The sequence below is a fragment of the Sapajus apella genome, unplaced genomic scaffold (assembly GCF_009761245.1).
Source record: "Sapajus apella isolate SASKATOON/1434 unplaced genomic scaffold, GSC_monkey_1.0 scaffold135, whole genome shotgun sequence".
NCBI lineage: Eukaryota > Metazoa > Chordata > Mammalia > Primates > Cebidae > Sapajus > Sapajus apella.
The window spans coordinates 453,787-468,943 of NW_022437075.1; the positions used below are offsets into that span (position 1 = coordinate 453,787).

At 43.7% G+C, this 15,157-nt stretch overlaps 1 protein-coding gene across 4 annotated transcripts in view; it reads left to right on the top strand.

Annotated features, from left to right (window-relative positions):
- Positions 1 to 323: 323 nt before the first annotated feature.
- ZNF329 (zinc finger protein 329) overlaps positions 324 to 15,157 on the top strand; it is a 23,855-nt gene continuing 9,021 nt past the window's right edge. Inside the window, exons 1-3 of one of the 4 annotated variants that reach the window (XR_004264246.1) lie at positions 324 to 373; positions 5,889 to 5,993; positions 12,049 to 12,085. The gene's annotated coding sequence lies outside the window, so the exon portion shown is untranslated. Of the gene's footprint in view, positions 374 to 5,506; positions 5,543 to 5,888; positions 6,083 to 12,048; positions 12,086 to 12,136; positions 12,191 to 15,157 lie in introns of those variants that run through there. The other 3 variants (XR_004264245.1, XM_032263255.1, XM_032263254.1) reach the window with 3 other exon arrangements.

The window sequence follows — 15,157 nt, forward strand, 5'->3', positions numbered from 1 at the left end:
GTGAGCCACACACCCAATAAATAATTATATTGCCAAGGAATAATGAGTGTACTTATCTGAATTTTAACATTTTTCTAAAAAAAAAGATTATGCATATAGAAATATTTTAGCAAATTATGCAGTAAATAAAAGGAAGGCTCTATAACAAAATAATGATAGCATCAGGTTAAAACTAGTGGAGGCCGGAGAGAAAGTAAAAGCCTGCGCGTCCGCCACGAGATAACTCCACGCCCGGGTAAAGATTAACTCAGTACCCACAGCTACCCCGTGGCTGGGCGGGGGGAGCTTGGGGACTCCGCGCACGCGTACATCCAGGTCCCGGCAGCCGCGCAAGCGCAATCGCCCGGAACATGGCTGCCACCGGCCCCCAACCGTAAGTGCCGACGCATCCCTGTGCCCTTTGCTGCCTCCGTTTCCCCCTGGGGGACGGCGTGGCGGGTGGAGGCCCTCCGGATCCTTGTGGGGCGGCGAGGGGCGCGTCCACAGGTGGGCTTCACCTGAGTAGTGGGCATGTCGGGCCCTCTAGGGCGGGGTCTAGCCGGGGCGCTGTTCTTGTTGCGGGTGGGTACGCTCCCCTGAGGGCTAGGTAGCTCTCAGGCTGGTGTGGACGCTTCCGCTCTTTCCTTCGCGTCGCCCGTGAGTTCCGCGCTCCTGCCCTTATCCGGCTTTCCCACAGCGACCGTTTTGCCGCGCCTGCTGGGTATTCTGGTCTGTCCCCTGGAGTAATCCCCGAGTCTACCGCTTTTCTGCCGGGGTGGGAGTGGCGGTGTAGGCGTGGGTCGGCCTCCGGCTGAATTGGCTACCCTGAGCCAATGGGCTGAGCCGCTTCCTCTTGAGTCCGGCAGGTGTTAGATCACCTGTGTGTTTTTCCATTTGATAATTGCAAAATCATGTTTTACTGCAATTCTCAGTGGGGGCCTAATTTTTGCACCTGTTTAGTGACCATTTCGCTGTCTTCTTCCTTGGTTTAGTGGTTTATTTTCGTTGTGCAATTTCCCAGTCTCCATATTTTATGACAAAAAATATTGGTTTATATAGAGAAGCTGAAAGACTTGTGCAGTGAACAACCCGGTTAACATCTGCTGAACTTAGTGTATCCCTTATCGTTCCTTCTGTCCATCTTTTCAGCCATCCATTAATCCACTTTTTTGGGATACATTTCAAATTAAGTTGTAGATATCACAACACTTCTCCCTCAAACACCTCACTATCCTTAATATGAATTAGAGTTCAGTAGTGCTTTTTTTAAAAATTTTTGAGCCAAAATTGACTTTCAGTGAAATGCACAGATCTTCACCGTACCATTTGAGGAGTTTTGGCAAATGCAATCTAAACCTTTATTAAAATTACCATCAGCCTGGAAAGATTCCTTATCTTTTGCCAAGTAAAAAAATTTGGCTATTAGGAACTTGGGATTGTAAGAGTATGTTTTGAATACCAAGCTTTTGTCTGTTTTTCTTTTCCCACAGCAAGTGACTTTCCACCATTCTACTGCTTGTTTCCCTCTCTGTTCACCAAACTTTTAATTTTCAAAGTTTCACATTTACATAAAAGTTGCAGGAATAGTTTAAAACCATGTAAAACCATCCAGATTCTCAAATTATTAACACTTGTTGGCACATTAGCTTTACCTTTCTCCTCTCCCTGCCTCAAACACATGCATAGATGTTACCAGAAAAAGGGGCCGGAACTATACCCCAAGAGAGGGTTCTTGTATCTCCAGAGAGAAAGAATTCAGGGCGAGTCCATAAAGTGAAAGCAAGTTTATTAGGAAAGTAAAGGAATAAAAGAATGGCTACTCCATAGATAGAGCATCCCCAAGAACTGGTTGCCCATTTTTATGGTTATTTCTTGATTATATACTAAAGAAGGGTGGATTATTTATGCCTACCCTTTTTAGACCACATAGGATAACTTCCTGATGCTGCCATGATATTTGTAAACTGTCACGGTGCTGGTGGGAAAATAACCAGAGGTCACTCTCGTCGCCATCTGGTTTTGGTGGGTTTTAGCCACTTTCTTCACTGCAAGCTGTTTTATCAACAAGGTCTTTATGACCTGTATCTTGTGTCAATCTCCTCTCTCATCCTGTGACCTAGAATGCCTTAACTGTGTGGGAATGCAGGCCAGTAGGTCTCAACCTTATTTTACCCAGCCCCTATTTAAGGTGGAGTTGCTTTGGTTCAGATGTCTCTGACGTAGGGTTCTCTTTTTTATATTTTACATACATACATGTACACACAGCAAGTGTTGCAGAGGCAGGTGTGGTATAGACATATATTTACATACACTTAGGTTTTTTTGGCTGAGTTACTGAAAGTATGTGGTAGATACCATACTTCACTCTAAAATACTTCAACCAGAATCTCATAAGAAAAGTAACTTTCTTATTTTTTTTCTTATTTATTTATTTATTTATTTTTATTTATTTTTGGAGACGGAGTTTCGCTCTTGTTACCCAGGCTGGAGTGCAATGGCGCGATCTCGGCTCACCGCAACCTCCGCCTCCTGGGTTCAGGCAATTCTCCTGCCTCAGCCTCCTGAGTACCTGGGATTACAGGCACGTGCCACCATGCCCAGCTAATTTTTTGTATTTTTAGTAGAGACGGGGTTTCACCATGTTGACCAGGATGGTCTCGATCTCTTGACCTCGTGATCCACCCGCCGCGGCCTCCCAAAGTGCTGGGATTACAGGCGTGAGCCACCACGCCCAGCCTACTTTCTTATTTTTAAATTTTGTATTTTTTAGAGATGAGGTCTCACTATGTTGCCCAGACTTGTTTTGAACTCCTGGCCTTATGCAGTCCTTCTGTCTTGACCTCCCAAAGTGCTGGGATTACAGGTGAGAGCCACCACACCTAGCCAAAAAGAACATTCTTGAACAAAACTCGTGTTATTACCACACCCAAATACTTTTTTTTTTTTAAGATAGAGTCTTAGTCTGTCACTCAGAGTAGAGTGCAGTGGTGTGATCTCAGCTCATTGCAACTTCCGCCTCCCGGGCTCAAATGATTTTCCTGCCTCAGCCTCCCAAGTAGCAGGAAGTACAGGCATGTGCCAGTAGGCGCAGCTAATATTTGTATTTTTAGTAGAGACAGGGTTTGGCCGTGTTGGCCAGGCTGGTCTTGAACTCCTGACCTCAAGTGATCTGCCTACCTCGGCCTCCCACAGTGCTGGGATTATAGGTGTGAGCTGTTGTACCTGACACCAGGTACTTTATTATTGATACAGAACCCTTGTCTGATATAGTTTGTATGTAGCTGATATAGTATGTAGCTGATATGGTTTTTTGGTATTGGTTTTGCTTCAGGATCCAATCCTGGATCCTGTGTTACATTTACTTGTCATGTTATTTTAGTCTCCTTCAACCTTGAATGGCACCCTCCTTTCATTTTTTTTTCATGAAATTGGTATATTTTTAAAAGACCCAGTTGGTTGTTGTGTAGGTTGTCACTTGATGTTCAGTTGATATTCCCAGTATTAAATTCAGACTCTTATCTTTGGCAGGGAATTACCTAAGTGACATGTTCTTCTTGGTATGTCATGTCAGGAAATATGTGAGGTTGGTGGTGGTCAGACTTTTGTCTTGTGGTTAAAGTGCTCACGCCTTAATCCCAGCACTTTGGGAGTCTAAGACTGAGGGATCGCTTGAGCTCAGGAGTTTGAAACCTTTGAAACCAGACTGGGCAATAGTGAGATCCAATCTTAACATTAAAAAAGAAAAATTAGCTAGGTGTTATGGCATATGCCTGTGGTCATGGCTGCTGAGCCCAGGAGTTCAAGACTGCAGTGAGCCATGATCATCCTCCTGCACTGAAGCCTGGGCATCAAAGCAAGACTCAGTTCTTAAAAAAAAGAAATTCTTGGCTGGACACTGTGGCTTACACCTGTAATCCCAGCACTTTGGGAGGCCAAGGCGGGCGGATCACCTGAGGTCAGGAGTTTGAGACCAGCCTGGGCAACATGGTGAAACCTCGTCTCTACTAAAAGTATAAAAAATTAGCTATGTGTGGTGGTGGGCACCTGTAGTCCCAGCTACTTGGGAGGCAGTGAGACTAACATCTGAAAAAAAAAAAAATTCTTTTTTATTTTTGTTTTTTCTTTGTCTTTGTCTTATCTCAAAAGGTATCAAGAAAATAAATTCTTTTTTTTTTTTTTGAGACGGAGTTTCACTCATGTTACCCAGGCTGGAGTGCAACGGCGCGATCTCGGCTCACTGCAACCTCCGCCTCCTGGGTTCAGGCAATTCTCCTGCCTCAGCCTCCTGAGTAGCTGGGATTACAGGCACGCACCACCATGCCCAGCTAATTTTTTTTTTTGTATTTTTAGTAGAGACGGGGTTTCACCATGTTGACCAGGATGGTCTCGATCTCTTGACCTCGTGATCCACCCGCCTCGGCCTCCCAAAATGCTGGGATTACAGGCTTGAGCCACTGCGACCGGCCAAGAAAATAAATTCTACCATGATAAAGATATTCTTGTAGTTCTTGTTTTTGTTTTCGTTTTTTTTTAGACCGTGTCTCACTGTTATTGCCAGGGTTGGAGTGCAATGCGTGATCTTTGCTCACTGCAACTTCCACCTTCCAGGTTCCAGCAAGTCTCCTGCCTCAGCCTCCCGAGTAACTGAGATTATAGGCGCTTGCCACTGTGCCCAGCTAATTTTTGTATTTTTAGTAGAGACAGGGTTTCTCCATGTTGGCCAGGCTGGTCTCGATCTCCTGACCTCAGGTGATCCACCTACCTCGGCCTCCCAAAGTGCTGGGATTACAAACGTGAGTCACCGTGCCTGGCCTAGATCTATACTTTTCTCACATAATGTGTAGGTCTTGTAAGCATGTGTGTGAGTTTGTGTGAATTAGGAATTGTAATTTTTTTCCCATCTGAAAAGACGGCAAGAGAAATACACACTCTTACTAATATGTGAGTATTATACCACCTTCTAAATTATTATATGCCTCCAAGTCTGTTTGGGGCTCTGTCCTTCCTGTACCTTCACTGGGTTGCTTGCTTACTGGAACTTTAAGGAAAAGCCTTGACTTTGGCAAAACAACTACTCCCAGCTCTTCTTCCTCCCTTCCTTTTGTTTTTAAAGGAGTTCTCATGGATATTTCAGGAGCTGTCTTCAGTGTGAATTTTGTCATGTTTCAGTAAAATTACTCCAGAGACTTACTTGGAATTGTCCTGGTTTCAGTACTGGCCCCTTTCATCTTTGTACCTGGTCTAGCTCCCTACTTACTCAAATGCCCTTTGAGGTCTTCAGTAAACTTTTTCAAGTTTTCACCATAAAAATACTATATAATTTTTCTTATTTTTGTTTTCTTTTTTTTGAGACAAGGTCTTGCTGTTTCACCCAGGCTAGGGTGCAGTGGTATGATAACAGCTCACTGCAGTCTTGAATTCCTGGGCTCCCAAGTAGCTGGGACTTAAGGTATGCACCATCACACCTGGCTAAAGGCGTCTCACTGCGTTGTCCAAGCTCGCCTCAAACTCCTAGGCTCAAGCGATCCTCCTGCCTAGACCTCTCAAAGTGCTGGGATTATAGGTGTAAGCCATTGCACCCGGCCTTGGCTGGGCTTTCATTGTGATTAGGTGGGGCTCAGGTGAGGGTGGCCTTGCATTTATTGAGGCTTGCATAGTTTGAACTTCTGCTAGCACCAACGAGGAAACACCCAGACTTTCTTGTTAGCTTGCCCAGATGAGAGGGAGAAGGAGAAATTGGTGGGGGACTTGAAAGCTGTCAGCAACCATCCAAAATGGAATCAGACTCTTTATCACAGTTGTAATCAGATGGCTGACTTTATCAGGATGGGATTAAAGTTGGTAAATGATTTATTTTTATTAATGAGTTGTGAACAAGTAAAGTAAACATTATTATGGGTGTTCCACAGAGATGGCTGGAGCCATGTGGATGGGCATAAATGGCAAATGTCCAGCAACTGTTGATGTCAAGTATTCACGCCCCTGGCCTGAGTGGATCCTTCTGCCTTTCAGAAGTGAGTACCAGGAAATGGAATTCTACATGAGCTCAACATATCCCTGCAAGGACTGTTATTTCCCTCATAAAGTCCTAAAATACCAGAAATGTGCCAAATGGCGTCTAGACCAGTGGTTTCGACCGTTACAGACTCAACACATACTTACTCTTTTATACAGCTTTATTGAGATAAAATTCATGTATCATACAATTTACTCTTTTAAGGTGTACAATTCAGTTTTTTTATTCTATTTACTAGCTTGTACATCCATTGCCATAATCAATCTTTGAATGTTTTCATCAGCCCCAGGAAGAAAACCTATACTCGTTAGCAGTCACTCCTCCATCTTTCCCATCCTTCTCAGCCTTAGGTAATCACTAATCTACTTTCTGTCTTGGCCGGGCACAGTGGCTCACACCTGTAATCCCAGCACTTTGGAAGGCTGAGGCGGGTGGATCACCTGAGGTCTGGAGTTCGAAACCAGCTGACCAACATGGTGAAATCCCACCTCTACTAAAAATACAAAAAATTAGCCGGGTGTGGTGTCGCACACTTGTAATCCCAGCTAGTTGCGAGGCTGAGGTAGGAGAATCACTTGAATCCGGGAGTCTCATGTTTCAGTGAGCCGAGATCATGCCATTGCACTCCAGCCTGGGCAACAAGAGCAAAATTCTGTCTCAAAAAAAAATTTTATTTTCTGTTTTATAGATTTGCCTATTATGTATGTTTTATATAAATAGCCTGCAATATGTGGTCTTTTGTGTTTGGCTTCTTAGACTTAGGAAAATGTTTCATGTTATAGCACGTGTCTTTACTTTGTTCATTTTATGGATGAATATTTCATTGTGAACACATTTTGCTTATCCATTCATCAGTTGATGGACATTGAATTGTTTCTACTTTTTTTTTTTTTTTTTTTGAGACATAGTCTCGCTTTGTTACACAGGCTGGAGTGTAACTTGCAGCCTTGGCTTCCAGGCTTAAGCAGTCCTTCTGCCTCAGCCTCCTGAGTAGCTGGGACTACAGGTGTGCATCACCATGCCTGGCTAAATTTTGTATTTATTGTATAGAGGAGGTTTCACCATGTTGCCCAGGCTGGTCTCGAACTCCTGGGCTCAAGCAATCTGCCTGCTCGGCCTTCCAAAGTTCTCGTATTACAGGCATGAGCCACTGCCCCCAGCCAAGAATACATGTTTTCATTCCTTTTGAGATAGCTACCTAGGAGTGGAACTGATTACAGCCATCCTAGTGGGTGTGAAGTTGTATCTTACGGTGGTTTAGATTTATATTTTGGCCAGATGTAGTTGCTCATGCCTGTAATCCCAGCACTTTGGGAGGCCAAGGCAGGGGCAAGGCTTGAGCCCAGGAGTTTGAGACCAGCCTAAGCAACATGACAAAGCCCCGTCTCTACATAGAATAACAAAACATTAGCTGGGTGTGATAGTGCATGATTGTAGTCTCAGCTACTCAGGAGGTTGAGGTGGAAGGATCATATGAGGCTGAGAGGTTGATGCTGCAGTGAACCGTGTTTGCACTACTGCACTTGCCACAGAGTGCAGCTCTGTCTCAGAAAAAAAAAAGAAATTCTTGGAGATCACTTCCACCAATGGCAGTGGGGAACAGGACAAGTTGGGGAAAGAATCAGTAATACCGGGGACTTCAGAAAGTGTCTATGATGGACAAGGCAGGGTCAGAGGAAGAGAGGGAAAATAGGCCGGGCGTGGTGGCTTATGCCTGTAGTCCCAGCACTTTGGGAGGCCGAGGTGGGAGGATCACAAGGTCAAGAGATGGAGACGATCCTGGCCAACATGGTGAAACCCCGTCTCTACTAAAAATACAAAAATTAGCTGGGCGTGGTGGCGTGTGCCTGTAGTCCCAGCTACTCGGGAGGCTGAGGCAGGAGAATTGCTTGAACCCGGAGGCAGAGATTGTAGTGAGCTGAGAATGTGACGCTGCACTCCAGCCTGGCGACGGAGCAAGACTCCGTCTCAAAAAAAAAAAAAAAAGGGAAAATAGGAAACCCCCAAATATGTGAACTACCATCAAGATGAATTTTTTACAACGTAATTTTTGTGCTGGCTGGGTGTGGTGGCTCACACCTGTAATCCCAGTACTTTGGGAGGCCTAAGCGGAAGGATTGATTGAAGCCAGCAGTTCCAGACCAGCCTCGGCAACATAGTGAGACCCTCTTTCCACAGAAATTTAAAAAAAAATTAGCTAAGCATGGTGGCATACACTTGTAGTCCCAGCTACTTGGGAGGCTGACGTGTAAGGATTGCTTGGACCAAGGAGGATGAGGCTGCAGTAAGCTGTGATAGTCCCACTGCACTCTAGTCTGGGTGACAGAGCAAGACCCTGTCTCAAATAATAATCACAATCATCATTTTTTTACCATTGTATGGCTAAAAATAATAAATATGAGATATTTTGAAAACAATTTAATTGAAATTCTTACATTAAATGTCCTAATTAAACACTATTTTCCTTAAGCCTGTCCTAATGTTTTCCTGTATACATGTGATCATTTGTTATTTCACTGTGGTACTCAGGCTCTCGTTGACTAACAATGTCTTAATCTGTTCAGGCTGCTGTAACAAAATACAATAAACTGGGTAGCTTATCAACAACAAAAATTTATTTTTTACAGATCTGGAAGCTGGGAAGTCTAAGATTAAGACATTAAAAGATTCAGTGTCTAGTGAGTGCTCGTGCTCACTTTCTGCTTCATAGATGGTGCCTTCTAACTGTCCTCATAGGGTGGAAGGAGCAAGGGAGCTCTCTGGGGCCTCTTAAGTGCACTAATCCCAATAGTGAGGGCCCTACCTTCATAATATAATCACCTCCACACAAGACCCACCTCCTAATACCATGAGCTTGGGAGTCAGGATTTCAGTGTGAATTTTGGGGAGGAACACAGACTTTCAAACTATAGCAAGGGGTGTAGTTGGAATGGCCAATTTTCAACAAGGAGAGAGAATTTAGAGTGAGATATGAGTCCGTGAATTCAGGACAATATCTGGATTTGCTATAAGCTTCTTTCTAAAAATGAAGGCACTTTTCCCCTTATGTCTTATATAGCACATGTAATGTTATTCCATTCTGAAGTACCCCAGGTGGATTACCTGCAGGAACGTTGTTCCACAGGATGGTCAGGCATCATGTGGGGTGTTCCTGAGCATGGTACCCTATCTGGTATCCTCAGCCCAGGCTCATCAGATCCTAGGAGCTCCCTCTGCCTCAATGTTTTTGACAACCTAACACCTCCGAAGGTAACCGCATGCCCTTCCAGGTAATACTGCCAAGGTGAGAGAGAGCTAGAGGTCAGGCTGAAGGAGACATGCCCCTTTACAGCGGACATGTGCGTAGCATCACTAGCACTATCCTTGAAGGCTTCTATGCACTTATTACACATTTATGGAGATACATACCATAGCATTCACCTATTCAAAGTGCACAATTCAGTGGTTTTTAGTGTATTCACAGAGTTGTGCAACCATAACCACCATCTAATTTCAGAACATTTTCTTCAGCCCAAGAAGAAAGCTGTACCCATTAGCAGTTACTCCCTATTCTCCCCTCCTCTCCCCCAGCTCCTGGCAACCACTAGCTGACCTTCCGTTTATGTAGATTTGCCTATTCATGACAATTCATGTAAATAAGGTCATACAACATATAGTCTTTTGTGTCTGGCTTCTTTCATGGAGCATAGTTTTTTCAAGATTCATCTGTTAAAACATGTATTTGTGCTTTATTATTTTTTTATGGCTGATGTATTCCATTGTGTGGATATATCACATTTTGTCTGTTCATCCGTTCATTCATTTTTAGGCATTTATTTGGATTGTTTCTTCTTTTTTTGTTTATTATGAATTGTACTGCCAGGAACATCCATCTACAAGTTTATCTGTGGACATATGTTTGCATTTTTGTTGAGTAGATACCAAGAGTGTAGGTACTAAAACTTAGTCTGCTTTGTATTGCTGTAAAGGAATACCTGAGGCTGGGAAATTTATAAAGAAAAGAGGTTTATTTAGCTCATGGCTCTGCATGATTTCTGGTGAGGGCTTTTGTATTACATCAAAATACGGCAGAGAAGGACAGAGGGGAAGTGGGCATATACCAAGGGGAGCCAAACCCAAGGGCTGTCCTGGCCTCATAACAACTTATTCTTGGGGCCACTAATTCATTCCCCTCCCCCTACAGAACCAATCCAGTCTTAGGAGAGCAAGAACCCACTACTCGTGTAAAAACAGCACCAAACCATTCATGAGGGTTCCACCTCCATGACCCAAACACTTCCCGGTAGTCTGCATGTTCCAACACCACCACAGTAGGGATTAAATGTCAGCATGAGATTTGGTGTGGACAGACATACCATAGCAAGTGGAATAGCTGGATCATATGATAACTCTATATTTTCCTGTTTGAGAATAATCAGACTGTTTTCCAAAGTAGCTATACTCTTTTACATTTGCGCCAGCGTGAATGAGGGTTCCGGTTTTTCCATATCCTCCCAATACTTGTTACTGTTTTTGTTTAATTATTGACTATATTAGTAAGTGTAAAGTGGTATCTCACTGCGGTTTTGATCAGCATTTCCCTAATATCTAATGATGTTGATCATCATTTCATGTGTTCATTGACCATTTGTATGTGGTCTTTGGAGAAATATCTATTAAGAACTCCTATGGAATGAGTGTAGTGTCCCCTCAAAATTCATATGTTGATGCCTTATCCCCAATGTGGTGGTATTTGGAGATGGGAGGTAATTATGTCACGAGGGTAGAACTATTTAGAATGAAATTAGTGCTCTTATAAGAGGAGTCAGGACAGGAAAGGTCTCAGGAGCTCCTGCTTCCTGCTCTCGGTCCTGTGAAGGCACACTGAGAAGGTGGCCATATGCAAACCAGGAAGAGGACCTTCACCAAAACTGATCATGCTGACACACTGATTTTGGACTTTCTAGCCCCCAGGACTGTGAGAAATAGATTCCTGTTGTTTAAGCCATCCAGTCTATTTGTTGTAGCAGCCCAAACTAAGACAAGATCCTTTGTCTGTTTCTAAAAATTGGGTTTTTGTCTTTTTATTATTGGATTGTAAGAGTTTTCTATATTCTAAGTATACATATATAAATATTTTCTCCCATTTGATGGCATGTGATTTCACTTTCTTGTTGTTGTTTTTCTTAGAAGATTTAGTAGTAGTAACATAGTTTTTTTTTTTTTTTTTTTTTTTAAGACGGAGTTTTGCTCTTGCTACCCAGGCTGGAGTGCAATGGCGCGATCTCGGCTCACCGCAACCTCCGCCTCCTGGGTTCAGGCAATTCTCCTGCCTCAGCCTCCTGAGTAGCTGGGATTACAGGCATGCGCCACCATGCCCAGCTAATTTTTTGTATTTTCAGTAGAGACGGGGTTTCACCATGTTGACCAGGATGGTCTCGATCTCTTGACCTCGTGATCCACCTGCCTCGGCCTCCCAAAGTGCTGGGATTACAGGCTTGAGCCACCGCGCCCGGCCCAACATAGTTGTTTTTAACGGAGTTTCGCTCTCATTGCCCTAGCTGCAGTGCATTGGCATGATCTCGGCTCACTGCAACCTCTGCCTCCCAAGTTCACGCGATTTTCCTGCCTCAGCCTCCGGAGTAGTTGGGATTATAGGCATGTGCCACCACACCTGGCTAATTTTGTATTTTTTAATAGAGTTGAGGTTTGTCCTTGTTGGTCAGTCTGGTCTTGAACTCCCAGCCTCTGGTGATCCACCTGCCTCGGCCTTCCAAAGTGCTGGAATTACAGGCGTGAGCCACTGTGCCTAGCTCTTGGTATTTAAGTCTATTTCAACAAGGGATGTCTCTATTATAGATGAAATGGACATTCCTTTTCTTCCTTAAGGCAAGTTAGCCTCCCTACCCCCAAGACAGACATAATCACAGCCTTGGTTGGTGTCTTGCCAAGGTATCGTTATGTTTTTACTTCTAAGAGAGTATTTTGTGTGTCTGAAAAATTTCCATAAATGATATCACGCTGTCTATGTCTGATTTATCTCATCTTTTCTTTTCTTTTTTTAAAATTTTCAGACATAGTCTTGCTCTGTGGCCTAGTCTGGAATGTAGTGGCGTGATCTCAGCTCACTGCAACCTCTGCCTCCTGAGTTCAAGCAATTCTCGTTCCTCAGCCTCCCGAGTAGCTGGGATTACAGACTTGGACCACCATGCCCAGGTAATTTTTGTATATTTGTTGGAGATGGGGTTTTGCCCTGTTGGCCAGGCTGGTCTCAAACTCCTGGCTTCATGTGATCAGCCTGCCTTAGGCTCCCAAAGTGCTGGGATTACAGGCGTGAGCCACTGTGCCTGGCCTATTTTACTTCTTTTAACTGTACATGTGTATCCTCCCTTCACAAACCTGCAGGGAGATGCTTTCAATTCTCTCTTGTTTTCTTTTTCTTTTTTTTTTTTAAAAAGATGGCGTCTTGCTCTGTTGCCAAGGCTAGCGTGCAGTGGTACAGTCTCCATTCATTGCAACTTCTACCTCCTGGATTCAAGTGATTCTCCTGCCTAAGCCTCCCAAGTAGCTGGGATTGCAGGTGCCCACGACTGTGTCCAGCTAATTTTTGTATTTTTAGTAGAGATGGGGTTTCACCATCTTGATCAGGCAGGTCTTGAACTCCTGACCTCGTGATCCACCCGCCTTGGCCTCCCAAAGTGCTGGGATTACAGGCGTGAGCCATTGCGCCCAGCGAGGTCTCTTGTTTTCACAGCATGGCCACAGACCATGCCAGGCCCTAGTCTATCCAGAAGGCTCAGAACAGGAAAAATGTCATGCTGCAGGGCGGCTTCAGGATCCCTTTCCACAGGAGAGGTCCTTGCAGCATCGAGGGCTGACAGTCGAGGGTGTGGTCCTCCTGACTGGCTGGCCCTTCCACGTCACTGCTGAATGCTGTGCACATAGCAAGTGTCTAAGGTCTTGGCCTTGGCTTGTAAGTGAATGATTCTGATGTTTTCTTTTTTCTGATGTTTAAGGTGTGATGTTCACCTTAATTTCCTACGTCCCTAATTGTTAAGAATTTTCATTAGGAGTCTGAGCTTTCCTTAAAGTACTTTTTGAATTTGTTGAGATAAAGGCTCTATTACTAGGTCGGGCGCGGTGGCTCACGCCTGTAATCCCAGCACTTTGGAAGGCCGAGGCGGGTGGATCACGAGGTCAAGAGATCGAGACCATCCTGGTCAACATGGTGAAACCCCGTCTCTACTAAAACTACAAAAAATTAGCTGGGCATGGTGGTGCGTGCCTTTAATCCCAGCTACTCAGGAGGCTGAGGCAGGAGAATTGCCTGAACCTAGGAGGCGGAGGTTGCGGTGAGCCGAGATCGCGCCATTGCACTCCAGCCTGGGTAACAAGAGTGAAACTGTCTCAAAAAAAAAAAAAAAAAAAAGACTCTATTACTTGAATCTGAGAATATTTTGATCATGAGTCTTAATGAGATTTTCTTATATTACTTTCTGAATGTATTGAGGTAAGGTGTAAGGGAAACATCTTCTACTTTAATCTGATAATATGGGGAATTGTATCAATGGATGTTCCAATGTTTCCTATTCTTACATTCCTAGGATAAACCCAACTTTGCCAGTTTGATAACCTTCCATTGTTAGTTAAATCCCTGTCTGACAATTAATATCTCTATGTGTTTATTTTTGCTTTTTAAAAATTTTTATTGATTGATTGATTGAGACCGGGTGTTGCTCTGTCACCTAAGCTGGGGTGAAGTGGTGCTATCTCTGTTCACTGTAACCTCTGACCCCCAAGCTCTAGTGATCCTCTCACCTCAGCTTCCCAAGTACCTGGGACCACAGGCGCATACCAGCATGCCTGGCTATTTTTTTTTTTTGTATTTTTTGTAGAGATAGGGTCTCACTATGTTGCCCAGGGTGGTCTGAAACTCCTGACCTCAAGCAGTCCACCTGCCTCAGCCTCCCAAAGTGTTAGGATTACAGCAGTGAGCTACCATGCCTGGCCTTCTTGCTCTTTTTTAATGGTCTTTTTCATTAGTCTTTTCAAATGACAGATTTGGTTTTGTTTTCTCAACTGTTTTCTTGTTTTTAGTTTCCATAATTTCTGCTGTGATTTTTTTTTTTAATGAAGTCTTGCTCCATTGCCCAAGCTGGAGTGCAGTGGCACGATCTTGGCTTACTGCAACTTCTACCTCCTGGGTTTAAGCACTTCTCCTGTCTCAGCCTCCCAAGTAGCTGGGAATACAGGCATGCACCACCATGCGGGCTAAGTTTTATATTTTTATAGAGACGGGGTTTCACCTTGGTCAGGCTGGTCTCGATCTCCTGACCTCAGGTAATCCATTGCATCTCATCCTCCCAAAGTGCTGGGATTACGTTTGTGAGCCACCATGCCTGGCCTTCCACCTCCCATTGGTTTAGTCCATAGTTCTTTCCTGTAAGTTATAAATTGAACAGTGAGGTCACTAGTCTATAGTTTTTTGTTTTTTTTTTTTAAGTCAATTATAATCAAGCTAATGGTGAGCCCTAAAAGTACAAATACATAAAAAGTCCCATATTTTACATGTTTAAACTGTTTTTTATTTTCTGTAATTACAAGGTGTTGAAGGTGGGACTTACTCCTGAATCTTCTTTCTGGTGGTGGAATGAGGTACCTATTGTTCTGGAGTGTCTCTCACTTTGAGTTTGTGGTTTGTCCAATAAGTTTACAAGTAGTAGGTTGTTTATTGTTGGAGGATCATCAGTCATACAGTGAAACCAATAAGACCATTCTGGGGACACCATGCTTTATCCCAGAATGTGTTATTGCCATTCATTTCAATGGTATATATAACCCATCAGTGATGACTTAAAGAAAATCTGTAGGCAGCCTTGGAGACCAACATGGCTGTTGACTTCCTGCCATCTGCAGCTTCAGGACCCACAGGAACTTCATCTTCAATCCTTTTTTTTTCCTTTCTTTCTCTCTCTCTTTTTTTTTTTTGGAGACAGAGTCTCACTCTGTCACCCAGGCTGGATTGCAGTGATGTGATCATGACTTACTGAAGCCTTAAACTACTAACTTCTTAGCTCAAGTGATATTCCTGCCTCAGTTTCCCAAGTACCTGAGACTAAAGGCGCGTGACACCACCACACCCACACCCAGCTAACTTTTTTTTTTTTTTTTTTTTTTTTTTTT